The following is an 11,189-nucleotide window of genomic DNA, read 5'->3' on the forward strand; positions in this document are numbered from 1 at the left end:
ACATCTTTTATGATTGTGAGCACTCATTAAAATATGACATGCTAAAGAGTTGACGTTGGACAAGGAAGACAACGTAATGGGTTATGTTTTCTTACATCTGAGATAAATTATATTGTCATGGATCATCCACCATGGTTGAGCTTTCCTTTCCCCCTCATGCTAGCCAAATTCATCGCACCAAGTAGAGATACTACTTGTGCTTCCAAATACCCTTATCCAGTTTTGCCACGAGAGTCCACCATACCTACCTATGGATTGAGTAAGATCCTCCAAGTAAGTTGTCATCGGTGCAAGCAATAAAAATTGCTATATAAATATGTATGACTTATTAGTGTGGGAGAAAATAAGCTTTATACGATCGTGTGATATGGAAGAAATAAAAGCGACAGACTGCATAATAAAGGTCCATATCGCAAGTGGCAATATAAAGTGACGTTCTTTCGCATTAAGATTTTGTGCATCCAACCATAAAAGCGCATGACAACCTCTGCTTCCATCTGCCAAGGGCCTATCTTTTACTTTTACCTCCTACCTTGCATAAGAGTCATGGTGATCTTCACCCTTCCTTTTTACATTTTATCCTTTGGCAAGCACATTATGTTGGAAAGATCCTGGTATATATGGATAATTGGATGTGAGTTTTCATGAACTATTATTGTTGACATTACCCTTGAGGTAAAACGTTGGGAGGCAAAACTATAAGCCCCTATCTTTCTCTATGTCCGATTAAAACTCCATACCCATAAGTATTGCGTGAGTGTCAGCAATTGTGAAATACTATATGATAGTTGAGTATGTGGACTTGCTGAAAAGCTCTTATATATTGACTCTTTCCTATGTTATGATAAATTGCAATTGCTCCAATGACTGAGATTATAATTTGTTAGTTTTCAATGAAGTTTACGATTCATACTTGAAATTGTGATTGAATTATTACTCTAGCATAAAAAAATCATATGACAAGAATTATGTAAGTTGCTGTTCTAAGAATGATCATGATGCCCTCATGTCCGTATTTTACTTTTATCGGCACCTCTATCTCCAAACATGTGGACATATTTTTCGATTTCGGCTTTCGCTTGAGGACAAGCGAGGTCTAAGCTTGGGGGAGTTGATACGTCCATTTTGCATCATGCTTTTATATCGATATTTATTGCATTATGGGTTGTTATTACACATTATGTCACAATACTTATGCCTATTCTCTCTTATTTTACAAGGTTTACATAAACAGGGAGAATGCCGACAGCTGGGATTCTGGGCTGGAAAAGGAGCAAATATTAGAGACCTATTCTGCACAGCTCCAAAAGTCCCGAAACATCACGGAAGACGTTTTCAGAATACATAAAAAATACTGAGCGCAAAAAGTTCACCAGGGGGGCCACACCCTGCCCACGAGGGTGGGGGCGCGCCCTACCCCCCCTGGGCGAGCCCCCTATCTCGTGGGCCCCCTCTATATATGCATATTAATACCCCTCTGATTATGAACATGATTATGCTTTGTGAGTAGTTACGTTTGTTCCTGAGAACATGGGAGAAGTCTTGCTATTAGTAGTCATGTGAATTTGGTATTCGTTCGATATTTTGATGAGATGTATGTTGTCTCTCCTCTAGTGATGTTATGTGAACGTCGACTACATGACACTTCACCATTATTTGGGCCTAGAGGAAGGCATTGAGAAGTAATAAGTAGATGATGGGTTGCTAGAGTGACAGAAGCTTAAACCCTAGTTTATGCGTTGCTTCGTAAGGGGCTGATTTGGATCCATATGTTTCATGCTATAGTTAGGTTTACCTTAATACTTTTGTTGTAGTTGTGGATGCTTGCAATAGAGGTTAATCATAAGTTGGATGCTTGTCTAAGTAAGGAAAGTACCCAAGCACCGGTCCACCCACATACCAAATTATCAAAGTACCGAACGCGAATCATATGAACGTGATGAAAACTAGCTTGACGATATTCCCATATGTTCTCGAGAGCGCTTTTCTCTATATAAGAGTTTGTCCAGGCTTGTCTTTTGCTACAAAAAGGATTGGGCCACCTTGCTGCATTTTCTTTACTTTTGTTACTTGTTGCTCGTTACAAATTATCCTATCACAAAACTATCTGTTACCATTTATTTCAGTACTTGAAGAGAATACCTTGCTGGAAACCGCTTATCATTTCCTTCTGCTCCTCGTTGGGTTCGACACTCTTACTTATCGAAAGGACTATGATAGATCCTCTATACTTGTGGGTCATCAACGATCTCGAACAGGAATGATAGAATCACATACAGTGCAGCGGGAGCAGCACCGCCGGCGTTGACGTTGTCGCCCATGTCGTCGAGGGCAGTCGCGCGAGTGCGCTCCCCAAAAACCTGATCGCCCCTCTCCCATACAGGATTACGAGAGAGAGGAGTGCAGGTCGTGGGAGTAAACCCAACGTGCATAGTTCTGTCCTCGGCTCGGCTCAATCCCGCAACCCGCGTCGCGTGCGAGGAGGAGGAGGAGCGCGCGTGTAGGTCTCCTCTTCTCATGCTCATACAAGTGGTAGAAGAGCTCACCTTATAAAGAGGTGCAACTCTCTCTCAACTTTCGGGATGGGACTAAACTTTAGCCTCACTCACTCCACTCATATGTGTGCATGAATGGGCCAAGATAATTTTTGAATTTTAGTTGGGCTTTGGGCCAAAGACCTACTAGCAAAATTTCAACATGCCTATCACAGCTAGTTTATTTCCACATGCGAATTTCGCATGTCCACCTACGGCTTTTTTGAGGGAAAGTGAAGAACCGAGTCAACAGGGCTGCTCCCCCAGCCCAGGGGGAAGTTTTGTCACTACAACATGCTGCATGACTCATCCGGAGATTGTAGATCTGGTTTTTGCGGGGGATGAGGGGAGGCCTCATCTCTTCTCAAACTCCAATAGCATGAGGGAGAGAATCCCTTATAAACCACTTCAACTCTCCTTCCACTTTCAGGATGGGACTAAACTTCTCACCACCTTGTCATGCCATCTACGTGGGCCCTTAAAGATTAAATCTGAAATTGTCATATGAGCTCTAGGCCCATCTCATATTTCAACAGGGCGCATATAGAGGGAGCCGCAGCGGTGGCTGGCGTCAGGCTGCATGGGGGGCACATGAGCAACCCAGTTCACGGAGATCGGCATGCCGTTCCCGTTCAGCTGGACATGTCAATGGCAGACGAGTCCGTGGCGCGCCGTCTACGTGGAGATGATGTTGCGGAAGGGGCGCACGGACCCGGCGGTGGAGGGCGTCATGCTCTGGGGTTTCTGGGAGCAATTCATGAGCGGCGACTCCGCGCACCTCGTAAAACATCGAGGGGGACACCAACGCGCCTGGATGCTGGCTGCTGCAGGCCTGCAGCTGAAGAAAGAGTGATTAATGGACGCCCGTGATTAATGCACGTGCTCGACCACACTGACGGGAGCGACGAGCTCAAGTTCCACGTGTGCCTGGACGAATCCCATCGGAGTCCCTAGCTATGTCCACCGGCAAGGACTAGAGTCTACTGTTTTAATGCGATTTTGTCAAATACAACATGCGGAATTTTGCCCCCTTGGCCGATTTGTGCCAGATATGAATCACACATGCAAAGATAATGTACCGAATTATGAGATTTCTAACTGCACTTTCGCGACAACTCCATTTACTAAACGTGTACGTTACTCTCTTTTTTCTTTTTTTGAGGGGAACGCTGCTTATTTATTCAGTGTCCATCGCCGCTTCAGCGGCAATGTCCGAGCTTATACACTCCGGCGCCATATGGAGCCAAGTTTTACACAACGACTTACATCAACCCTCCCTAGCTAGTCTATGCGCGACTTTATTCGTGGAACGACGCACCCAGAAAACTCTAAACTCCAGAAACTGAGCTAGAAGTTCCTTAATCTCTTGGATGACTTGTCCACTCTCCGACACGTCCCCCTGCTTATTGTTGATCTTATCCATGGCTGTCTGCAAGTCCATCTCTACCACCATCTTCTGGGCGTTGATTTCCTGCTCGAGGAGAACCCCTCGGCGACACGATAGGAGCTCCGCAAGTTTTCGATCTGCAGCAACTGGGAAGGCACGCTCCTGCCACGAACAAGCCATGTACGTTACTCCCTTGATATTACGAATTATTTGAATGGCAGAAACAAGCGTTTTTTTTTGCATAAACAAACACCCCCCCCCCCCACCCCACACACATAGCCCCCTGTCTCTCTCTCTAGAAGGGTTGGGCACGCTTTGCTGCGTTGTTGATATTGATAGATTTCTTCAAAAATATATGGTATATTAGTTTTTTAAAACATCAAACCTTTTAAGTTTGATCAAATTTGTAGAGAAATATATCAAATAGGTATTTTAAATTCACCATGAAATGAATGTCCATACTTTTTTTAATATTGTGGATGTCGGTATTTTTTCTCTGAACTTGGTCAAAGTTAAAGAAATTTGACTTTCTACAAAACTAATACCCCTTATATTTTGGAATAGATGGAATATTTAATTTGGTGGGTGAGGGGGATGATAGAGTGTTTTTTTATAGTGCAGTGATTTGGTGGGCCTTTAGTGATGTGATTCTTTGTTATCCGCTAATCAACCTATATTTATGTGGGAAAATTTCTGTGTCGGTGGTCGCTTGTACTACTATATTAGTGCTACAATATCACATGGTGACGCTTATTTTTTCTTGGTGGTGGGAGGTGCGCGGGATTAATATGCTTTTATAGGCCGATTGTTCCTGATTGATTTAAAAAATTGTTGGCCCCGTCGAAATCATAAACGAAATCCAAAATTAAATACCTGAATTGAATGGAACAATTTCAAAATCAGGAAATATAGTGAATTGAATGGGAGAGCTAGAGAAAGTGTTGACCCGGTCAAAATCGGTTGGCCCAATTCTAAATTGAATACCTCAATTAAGTTTGAGGCTTTAAAATTTAAGAAGCACGGTGTATACTATGAAAGAATTGAATGAGAGTTTTGAGAAACTGATGACCCGGCCAAAATCAGAGTGACCCAATTATAATCGGAGACCTCGACTAAATGTGGACTCTTTAAAATTTAGGAGCTTAGTGTTATAGAGGATTGAAGCATTTGGACTGCCCTAACCTTTTTTTTTCAATCAACAATCATGGACTTCAATTGGGAAATGCCCTAACACATTCTGCATCACATCGTCAAGCTTTCTCACAAGAGTTGGCGATTGAACGGTGAGCGGGGTTGTCTTGTTAAAGGTTTGGGGAACCTTCTAGGAGGTTCCAAGCTGGTTTTAACTAGTTTTGGGAACCATATAGGAGGTTCCTGAACCGGGTTTTTTTACTAGTATTTAGATTTTTTCTGTTTTTTAGCAAATCACAAATATCAAAAAATGTTCATAATTCAATTTTTTGATTTTTTTAAATCGTGTTTTAAAAAAGCGAAAATTTGAAAAAATATTATTGTTTTCAAAAAGTTCACAAATTTCGTGAAATACCAGTCTTAAAAAATGTTGGTAAATTTGGAAAAATTTCGCATTTTCAAAAACATTCACAAGTTATTAAAAACGCATTTTCAGAAAAAAATTCGCAAATTTGCAAAAATGTTCGCGTTTTCAAAAAATGTTTGTAAAATAGAAAATATATCCATGTTTCCAGAAAATGTTTGGAAATTAAATATTCATGTTTACAAAGTAATGTTCGAGAATTTGAAATAATGTTTTAATTCTAGACGATGTGCTGGGGTTATTCAACAATTAGGGGTCTGATCAAGCGAACCTATGTGTCCACTCCGGGAGGAGTTTTGCAGCGGCCCTTGATGGCCCAACAAACTATGAACATGTAGGAAAAATGGGCTAGGCCCAATTTGCTGTTTTCTAAAGAAATAGGAATCGCCATGTAAAAATAATAAAAATGCATAGTAAGATGCAAAAGAGGTGCCATGTTTTAAACCAGAAAATTGTGCGATTGCCAAGAGACTATATGAAATAAACTATTAAAACATTACAAACTGCCATGTAACCAAGACGATACAATTACAAAAATTGCAATGACTTGAAGGAAAGCTATTTTCTATACCCATGGCAATTTTGCCATGGCGTTTTGTGCTAAAAAATTGTAAATTTTTCATGATCCAAAAATAAATTTTCCATGCTTTCCATGATCAAAAATATAATTTTTTTCATGCTATGAATCTTTTTTTTCCATGGTTCACAAATTAAAATTGCATGACTAAAAAATAAAATTGGCATGGTTCAATTTTTTTTTGCCATGATAAAATACAAAAATGAATTAATAAAATTTCCATGAATGAATTAAAGAAGGAAATAATTTTTCCATGCACCTAAAACTATTTTTGGCATATTTTGCCACCTAGTGAAAAAGAAATGTTGTAAATTTGCCAAGTATCTTTTTTCTTTGCATATTCCCTTTGTAAAAAGGATGAAAATAGAAGAGGGGGTACGATTGAACTAAGATGTCCTAGGTGGAATCTAGATACCCTGGCCAGTGGGGTGGGCTTGTGTGTTCAAATTATATTATTGGAGCTTATTTTGTTCCCGCGCGATCTGAAACGAAATCTGACATGCCGCAACCCTCTGCTCCAAGATTTGTGTGTCATATCGAACGACAGAAACAGAGTTCGCACTAGGCATCTAAAAAGCTGATGTCAGTTTTTTAACGATTGGGATAATCATTTGGTTCTACAGTTTATGTGAAACTTACAGAGTTCAACGGCATGGATCATGTCTGAGAATACCTATGAAATATGCTGAACTATGTCAGCGTGATTCTGAATCCATAATTGGTCCCGGATGTGGTAATACCAGCATTCTACTCCAGTAAAGAGAGATACAAGAGTTGGTTTTTTGGCTCGGCTTTATTAAGCGGAAAGCTTTCGAATAAGAACCACGCACCATTCTGAACTCTTAGGTATGACATCACAGGCAGAGCAACTTTGTTAAAATCATTCAAACAGTAGAGTTACATGCATTTACATTACTGATGCTAAAAATCACTAGCATGAAGCACCAGCAAAGAAGCTGCGAAGTGCAAGGTTCAGCAAGAAGAAGAAAAGTACCCCTTGGATCATATGGTAACAACACTGGCCCCACCATCCGTCTGCTCCGACATCAACCACCATCTAGGATAGCCAGGAGGATGGAACCAAGGCGAAACTCAGGCCAAGTCAGTTTGGTTTCGCAGCACGGGAGGGTGCCACCGCCACATGACATCAGATACAACAGCAGATACAGCACCACGGACGAACAATAACAACTATCAGGATTGGTTCATTAGCAAACCTCCTCACTCATTACATCACCGCTCGACGTTGTTCCATCCTTTGGGAACAAATGACAACGGTCATGTGTCAGCACTTGCTCTTTGGGAAGCTTCTTGAACTAGTCCCTTCGTCGCTTGCTCAGGATCCTCTATTGGCTTGGCCATGGCAACAACTTCCTGGAAATAGAAAATCCGGGACAACCCATTGAGAACTACAGGAAAATATCACTATGTGAAGGAGAATCTTCAGTAAAAACATCGTTAGTTACAAAACCCCACAGGCCATCACTAGCATGGGTGAGGAATTCTAGTCAGCTGTTGACTACCTCCTCCTGTAAATAACAGTGAAGCAAAGTGATTAAGAAGGTTGACTTCATAAAAGGTTCAATCACCAATTGTAATAGCCTTGATCTTCCTCTTCTAAGGGAGAATGGGTGACCATTATTTGTTCTTCATGCGAAAACAACCAACATCTTGGATGAGGAGTTCATGTGCACCGGTAAATCAGAAATCTCTATAAAGAGGCTACCGTTCAGTTATGATGACGTAATGACTGCCTAGAATATCTAATAAAAAACCTACAAGTCTAGGTTGTAGTTGAGAACTTAGGAAGAAAAGTAAAGTCAAGCATTGATCTGTCGATCACCGATAACATACTGCTTCGTAAGTTTATCACCAAATGCTCGAGAAAACAGCAAGAACACCACCAACACACCACATCCCTGCAAAAATAATAAAAAAACAGTAAAAAACAGAAATAATATGATTCTTCTTGAAGTAATGAGCACATACTGGAGTATAGAGTTTCAGAGGCCACATAGAAGTACCAGCCCACCTCACAAAAATCCTCCAGCTTCCACAATTCTCTGTCTCTCTGTCTGGTAAGGTTTGTGATCCCTCAAAACGGCAATCGCTGAAAGGGTGAGATGCAGCAAAATCATTCAAGCAGTAGAGTTACATGCATTTACATTACTGATGCTAAAAATCACTAGCATGAAGCACCAACATAGAAGCTGCGAAGTGCAAGGTTCAGCAAGAAGAAGAAAAGTACCCCTTGGATCATATGGTAACAACACTGGCCCCACCATCCGTCTGCTCCGACATCAACCACCATCTAGGATAGCCAGGAGGATGGAACCAAGGCGAAACTCAGGCCAAGTCAGTTTGGTTTCGCAGCACGGGAGGGTGCCACCGCCACATGACATCAGATACAACAGCAGATACAGCACCACGGACGAACAATAACAACTATCAGGATTGGTTCATTAGCAAACCTCCTCACTCATTACATCACCGCTCGACGTTGTTCCATCCTTTGGGAACAAATGACAACGGTCATGTGTCAGCACTTGCTCTTTGGGAAGCTTCTTGAACTAGTCCCTTCGTCGCTTGCTCAGGATCCTCTATTGGCTTGGCCATGGCAACAACTTCCTGGAAATAGAAAATCCGGGACAACCCATTGAGAACTACAGGAAAATATCACTATGTGAAGGAGAATCTTCAGTAAAAACATCGTTAGTTACAAAACCCCACAGGCCATCACTAGCATGGGTGAGGAATTCTAGTCAGCTGTTGACTACCTCCTCCTGTAAATAACAGTGAAGCAAAGTGATTAAGAAGGTTGACTTCATAAAAGGTTCAATCACCAATTGTAATAGCCTTGATCTTCCTCTTCTAAGGGAGAATGGGTGACCATTATTTGTTCTTCATGCGAGAACAACCAACATCTTGGATGAGGAGTTCATGTGCACCGGTAAATCAGAAATCTCTATAAAGAGGCTACCGTTCAGTTATGATGACGTAATGACTGCCTAGAATATCTAATAAAAAACCTACAAGTCTAGGTTGTAGTTGAGAACTTAGGAAGAAAAGTAAAGTCAAGCATTGATCTGTCGATCACCAATAACATACTGCTTCGTAAGTTTATCACAAAATGCTCAAGAAAACAGCAAGAACACCACCAACACACCACATCCCTGCAAAAATAATTAAAAAAAAGTAAAAAACAGAAATAATATGATTCTTCTTGAAGTAATGAGCACATACTGGAGTATAGAGTTTCAGAGGCCACATAGAAGTACCAGCCCACCTCACAAAAATCCTCCAGCTTCCACAATTCTGTCTCTCTGTCTGGTAAGGTTTGTGATCCCTCAAAACGGCAATCGCTGAAAGGGTGGGATGCAGCAAACATCATGATCATCTAATGAAAATGAAATGAGATTAACATGAGATCATACTATGCAGTTAATTTCAACTGACGTGTATCCAGGGAGAAAACCACAACAATATGAACTTCCCACTGAAATCAACATTGGATTCATCATTAATATGAACTTCTACAATCCTCTACTCTCTGTCTGGTAAGGTTTGTGATCCCTCAAAACGGCAATCGCTGAAAGGGTGGGATGCAGCAAACATCATTATCATCTAATGCAAACGAAATGAGATTAACATGACACCATATTATGCAGTTAATTTCAACTGACGTGTATCCAGGGAGAAAACCACAACAGTATGAACTTTCCACTGAAATCAACATTGGATTCATCATTAATATGAACTTCCACAATTCTCTATCTCTCTGTCTGGTAAGGTTTGTGATCCCTCAAAACAGCAATTGCTGAAAGGGTGGGATGCAGCAAACATCATTATCATCTAATGCAAACGAAATGAGATTAACATGAGATCATATTATGCAGTTAATTTCAACTGACGAGTATCCACGGGGAAAACGACAACAATATGAACTTTCCACTGAAATCAAGAGTCCACAAATCACAATATGACAGACATTGGATTCACCCTTCCCTCCTAGAGACAACAGCACTAGAATTACCAACATTTGCGACCACCAAGCGACCAGTGACAAGAATAGCTGTTGACGCACTTGAGCCAGCATCTCTGGTGGTTACTATCAGCTTCCATAGGAGTCTGTTCGATTTAATGTTTCAGCTGCAGAAGTGAAGAAATAAAAGGAAATCAGAATCACAATATTTTGGTCCACAACAGTTTCTGCATATGAAACAGCATATCAATTCAGGACATGAAGTTCTGACTTGTGAGAGAATTATATCGAACAGCATGCAGTCAGTTGCATTTTCGGAGTAGCCAGCGCTCCACTATCATGGTCATCGCCAAGCTCCAAGGGGAGCGAGCATGCTGCTGCACATAAACAACTCCGCCGCTGGCCGCCGGGGCACCTCCCCGCGGCGAAGCACCACGCCTGAAGGGAGGGCCAGATCCACCCAGGCTCTGGATCCGAGCCCCCCACGCAAGCCACCACGAGGCCCACCGGCGACCTCACCCCCAGGGCCGCCGCTCCACCTCCCGCGAGGCCCAGAGCAGCCAGCGCCCTCCACGGCCGTCGCAGAGCAGAGCCGCACGCCGAGCCCACCGCCGCGACGCCGCCGCGGAGCCCAGAGCAGCCCTCCACGGCCGTCGCAGAGTAGAGCCGCACGCCGAGCCCACCACTGCGGAGCCGTCACTCGGCGGCCTATCCGGCCGCCGCCCTCCTCCCCTCTCCACTCCCCTCCTCTCCTCTCGCTCTGCTGTAACCTACCAATCTCAGCAAACAGAGACAATGTAGTACTAAAGGAACACCTTCTTCTTCTGAATATAAAATGTCGACAGTGAACGTCACAGCAACTGAATTGTTTCAAAATGTTCAGTTAACTAAGCTCGCATTCAAAACTCTGAATTCAGACAATGTGCTAAAGGAGCACCTTACTAAGCTCGCATCCAAATCGATTTTTCTAACGAAACAAAATCTCTGCTGTGCCTCTGAATTCAGAACCTGGAATTCTACTATCTAAGCTCGCATCCAAAACTCTGCCTCCGAAGCTCCGAATCCAAATTGTTGCTCCTGCTTTTTTCGTCGCTGCTCCCCTGCCTCGAAGATCAGTCTGCGTGCTGCAAACCGAATCAAATTGGTCAGTGATT

General features: G+C 42.3%; 1 long non-coding RNA gene across 6 annotated transcripts; it reads right to left on the reverse strand.

Moving 5' to 3' along the window:
- Positions 1 to 6,902: 6,902 nt before the first annotated feature.
- On the reverse strand, positions 6,903 to 10,812 carry LOC123132201 (uncharacterized). 6 transcript variants are annotated; one of them, XR_006464557.1, is made up of 7 exons: positions 10,307 to 10,812; positions 10,091 to 10,202; positions 9,340 to 9,642; positions 8,302 to 9,226; positions 8,086 to 8,163; positions 7,908 to 7,972; positions 6,903 to 7,764 (listed from the first exon to the last, which is right to left on the reverse strand). It is a non-coding gene; the product is annotated as an uncharacterized lncRNA (long non-coding RNA). The 6 variants fall into 6 exon arrangements; XR_006464558.1 differs by having other exon boundaries at positions 9,340 to 9,415; positions 9,510 to 10,202; XR_006464559.1 differs by having other exon boundaries at positions 9,340 to 9,415; positions 9,488 to 10,202.
- Positions 10,813 to 11,189: the final 377 nt, after the last annotated feature.

This window comes from Triticum aestivum, chromosome 6A (genome assembly GCF_018294505.1).
Source record: "Triticum aestivum cultivar Chinese Spring chromosome 6A, IWGSC CS RefSeq v2.1, whole genome shotgun sequence".
NCBI lineage: Eukaryota > Viridiplantae > Streptophyta > Magnoliopsida > Poales > Poaceae > Triticum > Triticum aestivum.